The 13383-nt window shown below is 39.8% G+C and overlaps 1 protein-coding gene and 1 long non-coding RNA gene across 3 annotated transcripts in view; one reads left to right on the top strand and one right to left on the bottom strand.

Annotated features, from left to right (window-relative positions):
- LOC132815741 (uncharacterized) overlaps positions 1-5600 on the top strand; it is a 32607-nt gene extending 27007 nt beyond the window's left edge. The window contains exon 3 of the long non-coding RNA XR_009644701.1: positions 4822-5600. This is a non-coding gene — a long non-coding RNA (uncharacterized LOC132815741). The remainder of the gene's footprint in view (positions 1-4821) is intronic.
- Positions 1-13140, bottom strand: part of tpk1 (thiamin pyrophosphokinase 1) — a 374891-nt gene extending 361751 nt beyond the window's left edge. Inside the window, exons 1-3 of one of the 2 annotated variants that reach the window (XM_060824853.1) lie at positions 13055-13140; positions 4554-4934; positions 3591-3673 (exon numbers count right to left, since the gene is read on the bottom strand). The gene's annotated coding sequence lies outside the window, so the exon portion shown is untranslated. The remainder of the gene's footprint in view (positions 1-3590; positions 3674-4553; positions 4935-13054) is intronic. The other variant, XM_060824854.1, reaches the window with a different exon arrangement.
- Positions 13141-13383: the final 243 nt, after the last annotated feature.

Below are 13383 nucleotides of genomic sequence, written 5' to 3'. Positions count from 1 at the left end.
ATCAGGAGGGTAAAAAGGGAACATGAGATAGTTTTGGCAAATAGAGTTAAGGATAATCCAAAGGGTTTTTACAAATGCATGAAGGACAAAAAGGTAACGAGGGAGAGAACTGGGCCTCTCAAAGATCAGCAAGGCAGCCTTTGTGTGGTACCACAGGAGATGGGGGAGATATTAAACGAGTATTTTGCATCACTATTTACAGTGGAAAAGGACATGGAAGATATAGAATGTAGGGAAATAGATGGTGAATCTTGAAAAATATCCATATTACAGAAGGGGAAGTGCTGGATGTCTTGAAATGCATAAAAGTGGATAAATCCCCAGGACCTGAACAAATGTACCCTGCACTCTGTGGGAAGCTATGGAAGTGATTGCTGGGCCTCTTGCTGAGATATTTGTATCATCGATAATCACAGGTGAGGTGCCAGAAGTCTGGAGGGTGGCTAAAGCGGTGCCACTATTTCAGAAAGTTGGTAAGGACAAGCCAGGGAACTATCGACCAGTGAGCCTGACCTCGGCAGTGGGCATGTTGTTGAAGGGGATTTAGAGGAACAGGATGTACCTGTATTTGGAAAAGCAAGGACTGATTAGGGATAGTCAACATGACATTGTGCGTGGGAAATCATGTTTCACAAACTTGATTAAGTTTTTTTGAAGAAGTAACAAAGAGGATTGATGAGGGCAGAGCAGCAGACATGATCTATATGGACTTCAGTAAGGCATTCGACAAGTTTCCCCATTGCAGACTGGTTAGCAAGGTTAGATCTCATGGAATACAGGGAGAACTAGCCATTTGGATACAAAACTGGCTCAAAGATACAAAAGATAGAAGACAGAAGGTTGTGGTGTAGGGCTGTTTTTCAGACTGGAGGCCTGTGACCAGCGGAGTGCCGCAAGGATCAGTGCTGGATTCACTACTTTTTGTCACTTATATAAATAATGTGGATGTGAGCACAGGAGGTATAATTAATAAGTTTGCAGATGACAACAAAATTGGAGGTGTGGTGGACAGCAAAGAAGGTTACCTCGGATTACAACAGGATCTTGGCCAGATGAGCCAATCGGCTGAGGTGTGGCAGGTGGAGTTTAATTTAGATAAATGCGAGGTGCTGCATTTTGGGAAAGCAAATCTTAGCAGGACTTATATACTGAATGGTAAGGTCCCTGGGAGTGTTGCTCAACAAACAGACCGTGGATTGGAAGGTCATACCTCCTTGAAAGTAGAGTCACAGATAGATAGGATAGTGAAGAAGGCATTTGGTATGCTTTCTGTTATTGGTCAGAACATTGAGTACAAGAGCTGGGAGGTTATGTTGCGGCTATACAGGACATTGGTTAGGACACTTTTGAATATTGCATGCAACTCTGGTCTCCTTCCTATCAAAAGGATGTTGTGAAACTTGAAAGGGTTTAGAAAAGATTTCCAAAGATTTTGCCAAGGTTTGAGGATTTGAGCTATAGGGAGACGATGATAGACTGGGGCTGTTTTCCCATGAGCGTCGGGGGCTGAGAGGTGACCTGATAGAGGTTTATAAAATTGTGAGGGGCATGGACAGGATAAACAGACAAAGTATTTTCCCTGGGGTGGGGGAGTCCAGAACTAGACGGCATAGGTTTAGGGTAAGAGGGAGAAGATGTAAAAGAGACCTAAGGGGCAATTCTTTCACACAGAGGGTGGTGCATGTGTGGAATGGGCTGCTAGAGGAAGTGGTGGAGGTTGGTACAAATGCAACATTTAAAAGTCATCTGGATGGGTATATGAATCAGAAGGGTTGGAAGGGATTTGGGCTGGGTGCTGGCAGGTGGGACCAGATTGGGTTGGGATATCTGGTCGGCATGTACGAGATGGACTGAAGAGTCTGTTTCTGTGATGTACATCTCTATGACTCCACGACTCAGTTAAGGATGCAAAATTTTAAAGGGCTTGACAGGGTAGATGAAAGAAGAATTTTTTCCCATGTGGGTACAACCAGGGAACACAGAATAAGAGATAGGCCATTGAAAACAACGGAGGAGGAATTTGTTCACTCAGATTTATGAATCTTTGGAACTCAATTCTCCATGATGACTGCCGATGTTCAGCCATTGAACAAATTAAAGATAAAGAGCAATAGATTTCTGGGTATCAGAAGATCTAGAGATAGTGCAGAAAAATGGTTTTGAGATAGAGATGAGGCATGATCTAGATGAATAGCAGCCTTGAGGAAAGAATGGCCTCGTCTTGCTTTTAAGTTCTACTTTTTTTTAATTCCCTGAACTTCAGATTCTGTTTACAGGCTTTGAGTAAAGATGTTTTTTCTCAACATTTGCTTCAATATCTTCATTAATTCAACATTTTGTGCTGTCTTTCAGAAACCTATACATTAGTGACACAAATAGACCAAAATGAACTTAATAAAATTTCATCACACATAGCGCCTTCTCCAAAACATTAGACTCTTTTCACAGACATATTTTTGGTGTTTCAAGTGATCTACAATTATGTTTTTAAATTTAATGTAGTGCAGAATATTCATATTCAGTGTGCATATAATCACAAGAGAAGACAAAGGAAATTTGGCCAGTTTATTCTATGTAGTTTATTAAATACACAAACTGTACTTTACATCTAATATTTTTTGTGCTAACTCAACCATTCATCATCTTCAGCAAGGATACTGTCAGGATTGGGATAATGTGACCAATAGTGTGTGGTTTATATAAAGTAAACCATTCTTTTTCTCAAAGAGAGAGTTTAGATTTCAACTGAGTGACATATGGTATCAGTCTGTCTTTGTGAAGGGGTTTAAAAATTAATTTGGTCAGTCTTTCTCAGACCATGATTTTAAACCAGAGAGCAGGTGACTGCAAGGGTCACAGGAATGTTAACGTTGCTTCTTTATTCAACAAGGGCTTATGAGAGGAGAGAGAAAATATTAAACCAGTAGCTTCAGTAAAACATAGATGAACAACTTTTTCTTTAAATTTAGCTCAAAGCTTTTGGATATAGTTTGACAGAGACCTGGCGAGGTGAAGCAAGTATCTGAATAACCTCTGAGAAAAGAAGATTGTTCGTAACAGTTCAAGTGAAGGGTTATAGCTTTGATAACTTCCAGACTAGGAATATTTGGTCAGAACTGTGCAGATTATTAAAAAACGCAGAATGACTGAGTTTTCAATTGTGAAAGTGATCAAAGGAGAAGGTCTTACACAGTGGCAGGACTTAAACTGAGAAGAAGCAACAAAGGCTAACATTTGATAGGGAAGGAAACAGTACTAGTTGCAATGGTGTTGGGGTAAAAACAGGATTTTGTTTTGCTGTGTGTTCTTTTAATCTTTCAGCTGTGTTATAGCTTGATTTGGTTCATTTAATTTTTATTTCTTTTGCGCAATAAACTTCTGTTTCATTGCTAAAACCAAACTTGAAGTTTTGTATGCTTCAGTGAACTACCACCATGTTAAAGAAAATACAAAATATCATCTATCAAGCCAGATTCATTCTGGGATCTGACTTGTCCAGTACCCACATGAACTAGGATCCTAAGAAGAAAATAAAAGTGATCTCTGGTGTGCAGTCAATAACAAGGGTCTTCCTATTTTCAACAACTCACCTACTGTAAAATACGTCACACCCAGGTCTCACGTAGCTTCTATCAGAAACTTCCAGTAGGTTCAACTCAAACGTGTTTTACACCTTAAAGAAAATGAATTGAAGCTTCAAATTCTGTATAAAGCAAATACATTTCTGAACAATATGTAATTCTAATGGAATATATGAAGACAGAGTAGGTTTCTTACATAAGAGACATTTTAAATAAAATATTTAAAATTAAAACCTATTGATAATCTACTAATAGAAATCCACAGGAAACAAGAATAGGGATAGCCCACATCTAAACTAGCAATTGTAATAGTTTTTTGCTGCATAGTTCAAAATAAATTATGCTCTGTCCCAAATTTTACTCATGCTCTAAACATTAAAAATTTCAAGTTTTCCATTTAATTCTTGTACAGATAACATCCAATTTCTCAGCATGACCTGCTAATACTCTTCCAATAACATAGCATCCAGAACTACAGATTATATTACCATTAATTATACCCCAACCAATGCCCTCTTCCTTTCAAAACCAAGGCAACGTTGTAGCTGACAGATCTTCCCCAATTACCATTTTATATCTTGACTCCCTTTCTTCTCCTAGATCCTTCAATTTCATTCCCATCTCCATGCCTATACTTTACAATAATTCTTCATCTGAATCCCTGTCATTCATTTATGCCCAATTAAAGCACACAACTGCCTCAGTGAAAATGAGAAAATAAAGAGAGGAAGATGGGAGCGATGTATTTAAAAAAGGGAAGGATGAATCGGGTACAAGATGGTGTGCTATTCAAATGGATAAAGGTTCCAGCTAGAAACATTTATCGGTGAATCATCAGATAGTGGGGTTGGGGAGGGAAATTGTATTAATCGAGCATAACTCTAATCATATATGTGTGAGTTGATAAATTGACGGCAACTCCTAATCAGAATAAAGCTCTACAGATTTATTAGGTGACAGAAGTCAACTTACACAACACATAAAGTCTTAAACATGCATTCTGGCATCCAAAAGACAGGTTGTCTTAAACAGCAGGGAAATTTATACACTACGATATACAGTATTTTTGAAAATGATGAATTTGAACAGTTGCCATTTCCTCAGAAATCTTTCATTGCATTCTTAGGTGTGTGAATGGTTCACCAAAACAAAAAAAAATTGGCTCAATGACTGATAGATTTAAGGTAATTGTCCAAAGAATGGTGAAGGTTAACATTAAATGCTTCTTTCGCCTGTGCAGGTACTGCTCCAGCAACAAGTCATCAACTTCGGACTCACTATCATCCCTTCTGATTAGCTGCAGTTTGCCTCTTCCAATATTCTTCTGCACTCCAAGGAAGGAACAAATACACTCTGCAAGCAAAAAACAATGTACATTTGTTTCAATACCTTCAATTCCTTGTCAGACAAGGCAACACCGTGAACATATGCACCAAAATTGTGATGACACAAATTCTGCATGCATAAATTCTCATATAAATTATGTATCTCAAAAAAGTTATTATTTGTCAACATTGAAAAACATTAAATAGCACGTTTTCCTTTCAAGCCGGAAGTATGTAGGCTATGCCATGCATTGTTGGGGTGCAAGTGGATGTCATCACGTCACACACTTGTGCCTCAATGAATGGTAGTTTCACATAGGGGGCCAAGCAGCCTAGTTAATCTAGCACAAACTGACCAGTGTGAAGGGAAACAATCATGCACAAGATGGAAATTTTACTTCAGAATAGTAGATGGGTTATTTCTCCAAATAAGTAAGTATGCTTAGATTTAAAACTGCTTCTAAACATGCAGTATCAAACTTGTTTAACATGGATGTTAAATATTCTGAGATTGAAAATCTCTCTCATGACCTTGGTAACAAGGCAACACTTACAATAAAATGAACCGTATCACTTAAAAATCACATGCTGGAACTGTCACAGAGGTTTAGTGAAACATGATTAACCAGTACTGCATCATTGAACTGAACGGCTCAATGAGTACTTATTACAAGTCAAACCTCAGGCTAGAATCCTGAATATAATCAGCATTAATGCAGAAAGAAAATATCCAACACAATTACTGTTCCTTCCACAATTGAATCAAATTAAAATTTTAAACAAAGCTCAAGTGAAATATTGTTGTTCATAGGATTTCCAAGTGTTGCCATGTTGAAAAGAAATAAATTACTTCATAATGATGAGGAGATCATTAATATTATTTCAAATACCACAGGGTGGTACATCCTTAAAACAAGTGGTGCATATCGTTTCTACTGTGACCAAACAAGAATGTAAAACCAGAATACTAATCAAAAGTGGGAGGCTCATAAATGTTGGCTCAGATATAGGCAACTTGCACATGAATAAAAGACAGTTAATATGCATATAAAGTAAGTGATTAGGAAGACAAATAGTATGTTGGCTTTATTGCAACCGTTATAATAGAAGGATAATGGAAGTTTTGCTGTATTTAACTGGATTTTGATAATACCATGTTAACAAACGCAAAGTATAGAGAATTCTGACGATCTGAAATAAAAACAAAATGGAAAAAAAACTCAGCAGATGTAACAGCATTTGTGGAGTTAGAAATGGAGTTAATGTTTCAAGTGCAATATGACATTTCTTAACTGAAGTCCTGAAGACATCTTGTCTCAGGCATGACACCTGGAATGAGAGGAGAACACTGACACTCAACAGTTGTGAATTCTTTGGATTTCATTATCCAAGAAAGTTGTAGATGCTCAATTCAAGAGTATATTCAAATCTGATATAAATAGATTCTTGAGAACAAAAGGTATCAAGGATATGGAGATAGGGCAAGAAAGTGGGGTTAGTATAATTCTGAAATGGCCCTGAAGTGAACAGCGGATCAAGCTTCAAGGACTATATGGCCTACATCTCCTCTCACATTGTGTTAAATTTGTAAATCCTTGCTGATCTGCCCTCCCTCATCTTTATTTACTCAATAGCCATGGCAATGAGATCACATTTACATAAATTTCTAAATGTACCTGGAAGTGGCAATCAAGACATTCAAGTTGGCATTAAATGATGATAATTTTTTTTAAAAAAGGCAATGTGCAGGGCACAGGAAAAAGGCAGGAGTTCGACACTAAGTTAAAGAGAGTGAGTGCAGACACAATGGGCCAAATAGCCTCTTTCCACACTGTAATAATTCTGTGACAATGTGGTACGAGATTACAGACAAAAACAACATAAACAACAAAACTAATTAAAGTTTGTATGATTTATGAACAATGTTAACAAGATAAGTCCAACATTTATTTTTATCAGTTATTTTAAAATATTTTGAGGTAACCACTGGTAATCTGCATTATTTCTAAATTACGCAAAAACTTTAAAAATATGAACATAGGAGGAATAGTTAGCAAGTTTATAGATGACACCTAAATTGGTGGTGGAGTGGATCGTGAAGAAGATTACCTCAAAAGACAACAGGACTTTGATCAGATGGGCCAAGCAGTAGCAGATGGAGTTTAATTTAGATAAATGTGAGGTGCTGCATTTCGATAAGGTAAATCAGGACAGGACTTACACACTTAATGGTAAGGTCCTGGGGAGTGTTGCCAAACAAACAGGCCTGGTGGTACAGGTTCACAGTTGAAAGTGGAATAGCACATAGGCAGGGTAGAGAAAAAAGGTGTTTTATACTCTTGCATTGAGTACAGGAGTTGGGACTTCATGTTGCAGCTGTACAGCACATTGGTTAGACCACTTTTGGAATACTGCATGCAATTCTGGTCACCCTCCGAATAGGAAAGATATGAAACTTGAAAGGGTTCAGAAAAACTTTATAAGAATGTTGCCAGGGTTGGATGGTTTGAGCTATAGGAATAGATTGAAAAGGCTGGGGCTTTTTTCACAGGTGTGTCAGAGGCTATGGGGTGACTTTATAGAGGTTTATAAAATCATGAGGGACCTGAATAGGGTGAATAGCCAAGGTCTTTTCCCTGGGGTGGGGAGTCCAAAACTAAGGGGCATTTAACACACTTAAAACTAGGTTTAAAGTGAGAGGAAAAAGATTTAAAAACGACCTAAGGGCAACCTTTTCACACGAAGGTGGTGAAGGAGTTTACATTTAAATTACATTTAAAAGCATTCTGGATAGGTACTTGAATAGAAAGGTTTTAGAGGGCTATGGGCCAAATCCTGGCAAATGGGACCAGATTAATTTAGGCTATCTGTTCAACATGGACGAGTTGGACCAAAGGATCTTTTTCTATGCTGTATATCTCTGTGATTCTGTTTAAATCACTCCCTATTATGTGGTGCATATTATAAACATATTAATTCAACAACACTGCTTCCTCCCATCAAAAGAAACAAAATTCACCATTCCTTACATGTTTGTGTTTTGGCTCACTGAGCAGAACTAAAACTTGGAAGTTAGAGCCAAAAAATAAAGTGGCATTTTCGTAAATAATTTTACTAAATAAACTTGCTGGACGTTTATCAAATTTGTTTCTGAAAAGAAATTTAACTCCCAAAGAGAGCAGGACAACAGATGAGTCAGACCTGAAGAAGGAGGAACAAATTCAGAGAGATTCTACAGCTGATCTGAGTCAGGAAGTTAAAGACCACAAGGGAAGTTGCCATCCATAAGGCAAGAGGGAGACAGAGTTAAGTGGAGATCCAAGTCAGGACCAAATAACTACAACAAAATTAACATTTCCAGAAAATTGGTAAATTAGTATTTGAAAGTGTGAAAGCCAAAGGAAGGCTCGAAAGGAGCAATATATGGATATAACTTTGCGGCACAATGCGTGCTGGCTCTCTCACCTCAAGGGTCAGTCTGCAATACAGAGTTGACAGGACCACCAAAAATCACCAGCTACACATAGCAGGTACCAAGGATGACAGTGGGCCCTAGCAGGTTCATCCTTGCCAAAGGGCTGGTGGTTTTATAAAAAAAACTATTTTGGTACTGTAGTAAAATCATAAGAAATAGTAGGGGGCCCACCCACAATTTTATGCCAACAGAGTTCTGAGAGCCCAAGAAGCCTCAATATAACCCAATTTACCTACAACACTCAAAAAATTTAAAACAATGACAAGTATGTGGAAAATGCCTTATTTAAAAATGCGTTCACCACTTACAAGAGCCTGACCTTGTAGAATTAAAAGCATTAAAAATGTCGGGACTTCACTCTGAAAAAACATCAATCTTTTTCTGCTTAGTGTGGTGTCTTCAGACAAGTGCAATACAGTCCCTCATATCGTCAATGCAGTCAAACATGTTTACCGTGTTTTCATACTGCAGGGCAAAATACCAAAGCTTCTCTACAGATTTTGCAGCTTCAGCTATGAAAACGGGTGAGAGAGGGGGTGGTCGAGCATTCCGCGGTCTCCTCGGGGAACTGTATTGAAAAATTCTCTACTTCAATAATTGCCTCATCTGCCTGTTCTGTTGTATAGCATCAGTGTCATCCACCATGATATAAATCCACAAAGTTGGCTCAGCCATGATTTCATACCTAACGTGGCCTAACCACGCTTCAATTGGGAGTTTGGCTAATCTAGAATTACTAGTCTAGAACTTCAGCTTATCACCCTTCAACTGGATATCTTACTGTATTGGCAAAAATGGCTAACAACTTTGTCTGAACTGGAGTTTGGGATTATCCTTATTTTCATGGAGATTTCACTGTACATTCTTAAAAATTCATTCATGAGATGTGGACTTTGCTGGCTTGGCCAGCATCAATTGCCCATCCTTAGTTGCCCTCCAGCATCTGCAGTCCTCACTTCCACATAAGGTGATAAGGTGGTATTGAGCTGCCTTCTTACACTATTGCAGTCCATTTGGTGTAGGCAGCCCACAAAACCATGAAGGAGGAAGTCCTAGGATCTTGATCCAGTGACACTGAAGAAACAGCAATATTTTCCAAGTCAGGATCATGAGTTACTTAGAATGGAACGTCCACGTAGTGGTGATTCCATGTACCTGCTGCCCTTGTACCGATCTAGATGGTAATGGACATGGTCATGGTTTGGAAGGTGTTATCTGAGAAGCCTTGGTGAATTTTTGCAGTGCATCTTGCAGATAAAGCACACTGCTGCTACTGAGCATCAGTGTTAGAGGTTGTGGATGTTGTGTCAATTTTGGATGTAGGTTTACTCGCTGAGCTGAAAGGTTCATTTCCAGACATTTCATTACCTTACTAGGTAACATCTTCAGTGGACCTCACACGAAGCAATGCTGAAAATTCCTGCTTTGTATTTATATGTTTGGGTTTCTTTGGGTCGGTGATGTTATTTCCTGTGGTGAAGTCACTTCCTGTTCCTTTTCTCAGGGGGTGGTAGATGGGGTCTAACTCGATGTGTTTGTTGATAGAGTTCCGGTTGAAATGCCATGCTTCTAGGAATTCTCACGTGTATCTTTGTTTGGCTTGTCCTAGGATGGATGTATTGTCCCAGTCAAAGTGGTGTCCTTCCTCATTCACATGTGAGGATACGACTGAGAGAGGGTCATGTCTTTTTGTGGTTAGTTGGTGTTCATGTATCCTGGTGGCTAGTTTTCTGCCTGTTTGTCCAATGTAATATTTGTTACAGTCCTTGCATGGTATTTTGTAAATGACGTTAGTTTTGCTCATTGTCTGTGTAGGGTCTTTCAAGTTCATTAGCTGCTGTTTTAATGTGTTGGTCGGTTTGTGGGCTACCATGATGTCAAGGGGTCTGAGTAGTCTGGCAGTCATTTCCAAAATGTCTTTGATGTAGGGGAGAGTGGTAGGGTTTCTGGCCGTGTTTTGTCTGCTTGTTTGGGTTTGTTGCTGAGAAATGGGCGGACTATATTCATTGGGTACCATTCTTTTTGAATACATGGTATAGGTGATTTTCCTCTGCTCTGCATAGATCCTCTGTGCTGCAGTGTGTGTTGGCTTGTTGAAATAATGTTCTGATGTAGCTTCATTTGTGGGTGTTGGGATGATTGCTTCTGTAGTTCAATATTTGGTCCGTATGTGTTGCTTTTCTATAGACACTGGTTTGAAGTTCCCCATTGGCTGGTCGCTGTACTGTGGGCATCTAGGAATGGCAGTTTGTTGTTTTCCTCCTCTTGAGTGAATTTAGTGAAATTAGTGAATGTTGTGTCAATCAACAGGGTTGCTTTGCCCCATAAGGTCTCAAAGCTGTATTTATCCAAACAAATGGAAATATTTCAGCATACCCCTAACTTGTGCCTCATAGATGATAAACAAGCTTTAGAGGGTCTGGAGGCGAGTTACTGTAGGATTCCTAGCCTCTGACCTGCTCTGGCAATATGATCAGCTGTGATGTGATTTAGTGGTGATTTGATCTCAGCGAATTGAGTGGATAACACCTGCTTTTAATTTGTAAGCTTGTATTCCACCACAACTGATCATATTGCCAGTGCAGGTCAGAGGCTAGTATACCTGCAGCGAATAACTCACCCCCGACTCTCCAAAGTATTTAAATGGTTAATGCAGTTCAGTTTCTGGTCAAGGTAAGTTCCAAAATGTTGATAGTGGGGGATTTATGCAAATTAAATCAAAGTGATACAATTTAATCTGGATGTCATGAGTGTTACATCGTTTTAGAACTTAAATGGAGTTGGGGCTGCTGACCAATGATTTAAGAAATCTACTTGAAAAGGGGTCCTTTAACAACAAAAATCAGGACCAGAAGTCAATGTAGGTCAATGAACACAAAGGTGATAGGTGGAACAAGACTGGTTAAGACACAGGAAACAAAGTTTTAGATAATCTGATTCGCTGGCATAGTGAAGTCACGGGGACAAAATCAGGCAGTGTTAGGAATGGCACAAATACGAGTTCGTAGTTCATCATGAGATCACATATGACACCAAGTTAGTGAATGGTCTGGTTTTACCTCAAAACTTTTTCCAGACAGAGGAATGGAGTCTGTAGCTAAGGGACTGAGTTTATAGCAGGAACTTTAAACTTTGACTTCAGTCCTTCCAATAGTTAAAAGGAGAAAATCTACTTAGTACTAGATAGCAGATAAGTAACAGCAACAGTAAAGCAGTCAAGAAAGGCAGAGAAGTAGTAGAACTGGGTTGAAAATGTGTTGCTGGTTAAAGTGCAGCAGGTCAGGCAGCATCCAAGGAACAGGAAATTCAACATTTCGGGCATAAGGGCTCATGCCCGAAATGTCGAATTTCCTGTTCCTTGGATGCTGCCTGACCTGCTGCGCTTTAACCAGCAACACATTTTCAGCTCTGATGTCCAGCATCTGCAGACCTCACTTTTTACTAGTAGAACTAGGTGTCAACATGCATGTGAAAATGAACACAGCTTTTGGGTGATGTCACCAGAATAGCATGTAGGTGGGAAGCAGGACCAAAAAAAAATAAAAATTTAACCAAGAAAATTTTGTGAATCACTAGGTCGACATCAGGTATGTATATGTAACAAATAAGCCATTCCAAAAGCTGCCCTTTGACAAAGCCCAGATAAGAAAAACTCCAGCATTATAAATTTACAGGTTGAAGGTCCACTTCAAGCCATGTGCACATAAAATCAAAGGTTGACACAAGAATGCAATATTAACAGAGCATTGTACTTTACTGTCTTTATAATCTTTTAAACTTAAGTTCCATCTGCCTTCTTAAGTGGCTGTAAAAGATCCCATAGCATTACTTCAAAAAGAGTTTACTGCTGGTGTTCCACCTAGTATCTATCAACACCAAAAAAATCAATGATTATCACATTATTAATCAATTCATTAAATTTTGTCGGTACACAAACTTGCAAATTAAAACTTGTAGTCCACTCAACTCCCTGCGCCTGCATCAGAGCTGGCCATATTGCCAGACATTTCTATCTACCCCCAGTAACCTTTGATCACCTTGCTTATCAAGAACTTATTTATCTCTGCCTTACAACTGTTCAGAGACTCTACTTCCAACACCTTTTGAGGAAAACCCTTCCAAAGCTGTGGTGTGGCTGGGAACCAGTGATGCTAGCACAACCGAAGCAGCAGAAACAATGTGGTTGCAGGGCTACATTAGTTACCTATTATCTCTGGCTGAAAAAAATGACGACAAAATCAATTTATTAAAGATTAAATAATGCACCAATTCAGATATGTACCACAAGAAAGTTTCCAAATGTTGCCCACCAGCAAAGTAGTGCAGTAGGCATGTGTTTTACTCATTACTCTCACCAACATTCAGCAAATATCCTGCAGAGGGACAGGACGGGAAGTGTTAAGCTGGAACAATGTGTACTCTTGATTAAAGTGACCTGTTTTGAGGCCGTCACCAGGAGGTTATTTCCTGCGGGAAAGCCCCATTTCCAGTGGGAAATGGACAGAAGATGAAGCAGCCACAGACGCCGGGGCCTATCTGGGGCCGCCTTCTGAAAGCGAATGTCCCGTTACACCGAGGAGCAGCCTCGGTGAATATCACACCGGGGGTGGGGCGGGTACCCGGTGCTCCCGAGAGCCTGCCCGGCCTGCTCGCTGGCGGTTTGCAGCACTCACCTTGGGCGCTTCCCCTTCCCCGGCCCCGGCTCCGGCTCGAGCTCGGTGTCTCCGCTCGGACAGCGCCGGCTCCCGGAGCAGGACAGCGCCCCCCAGAGTCTCAGACAGACACAGCTGGGCCCTTCCCTGCCAGCCTCAGACTAACCAGCCCATTGGGGAGAGTGAGGGCTGCAGATGCTGGACACCAGGGTCGAGGATACCTGCTCCTCGGATGCTGTCATTTCCAGCACTCCACTGTCGACTCTACCAGTTCATTGCCCTCCTTGCTTCTTACTGTTTACATACGTTTGAAATACTGCTTCAGTGCATGATGTCTAAACCAGAGATTT

The sequence above is a fragment of the Hemiscyllium ocellatum genome, chromosome 5 (genome assembly GCF_020745735.1).
Source record: "Hemiscyllium ocellatum isolate sHemOce1 chromosome 5, sHemOce1.pat.X.cur, whole genome shotgun sequence".
Taxonomy (NCBI): Eukaryota; Metazoa; Chordata; class Chondrichthyes; order Orectolobiformes; family Hemiscylliidae; genus Hemiscyllium; species Hemiscyllium ocellatum.
The sequence above is the reverse complement of the archived record's forward strand: the minus strand, read 5'-3'. Positions and strand labels throughout refer to the sequence as shown.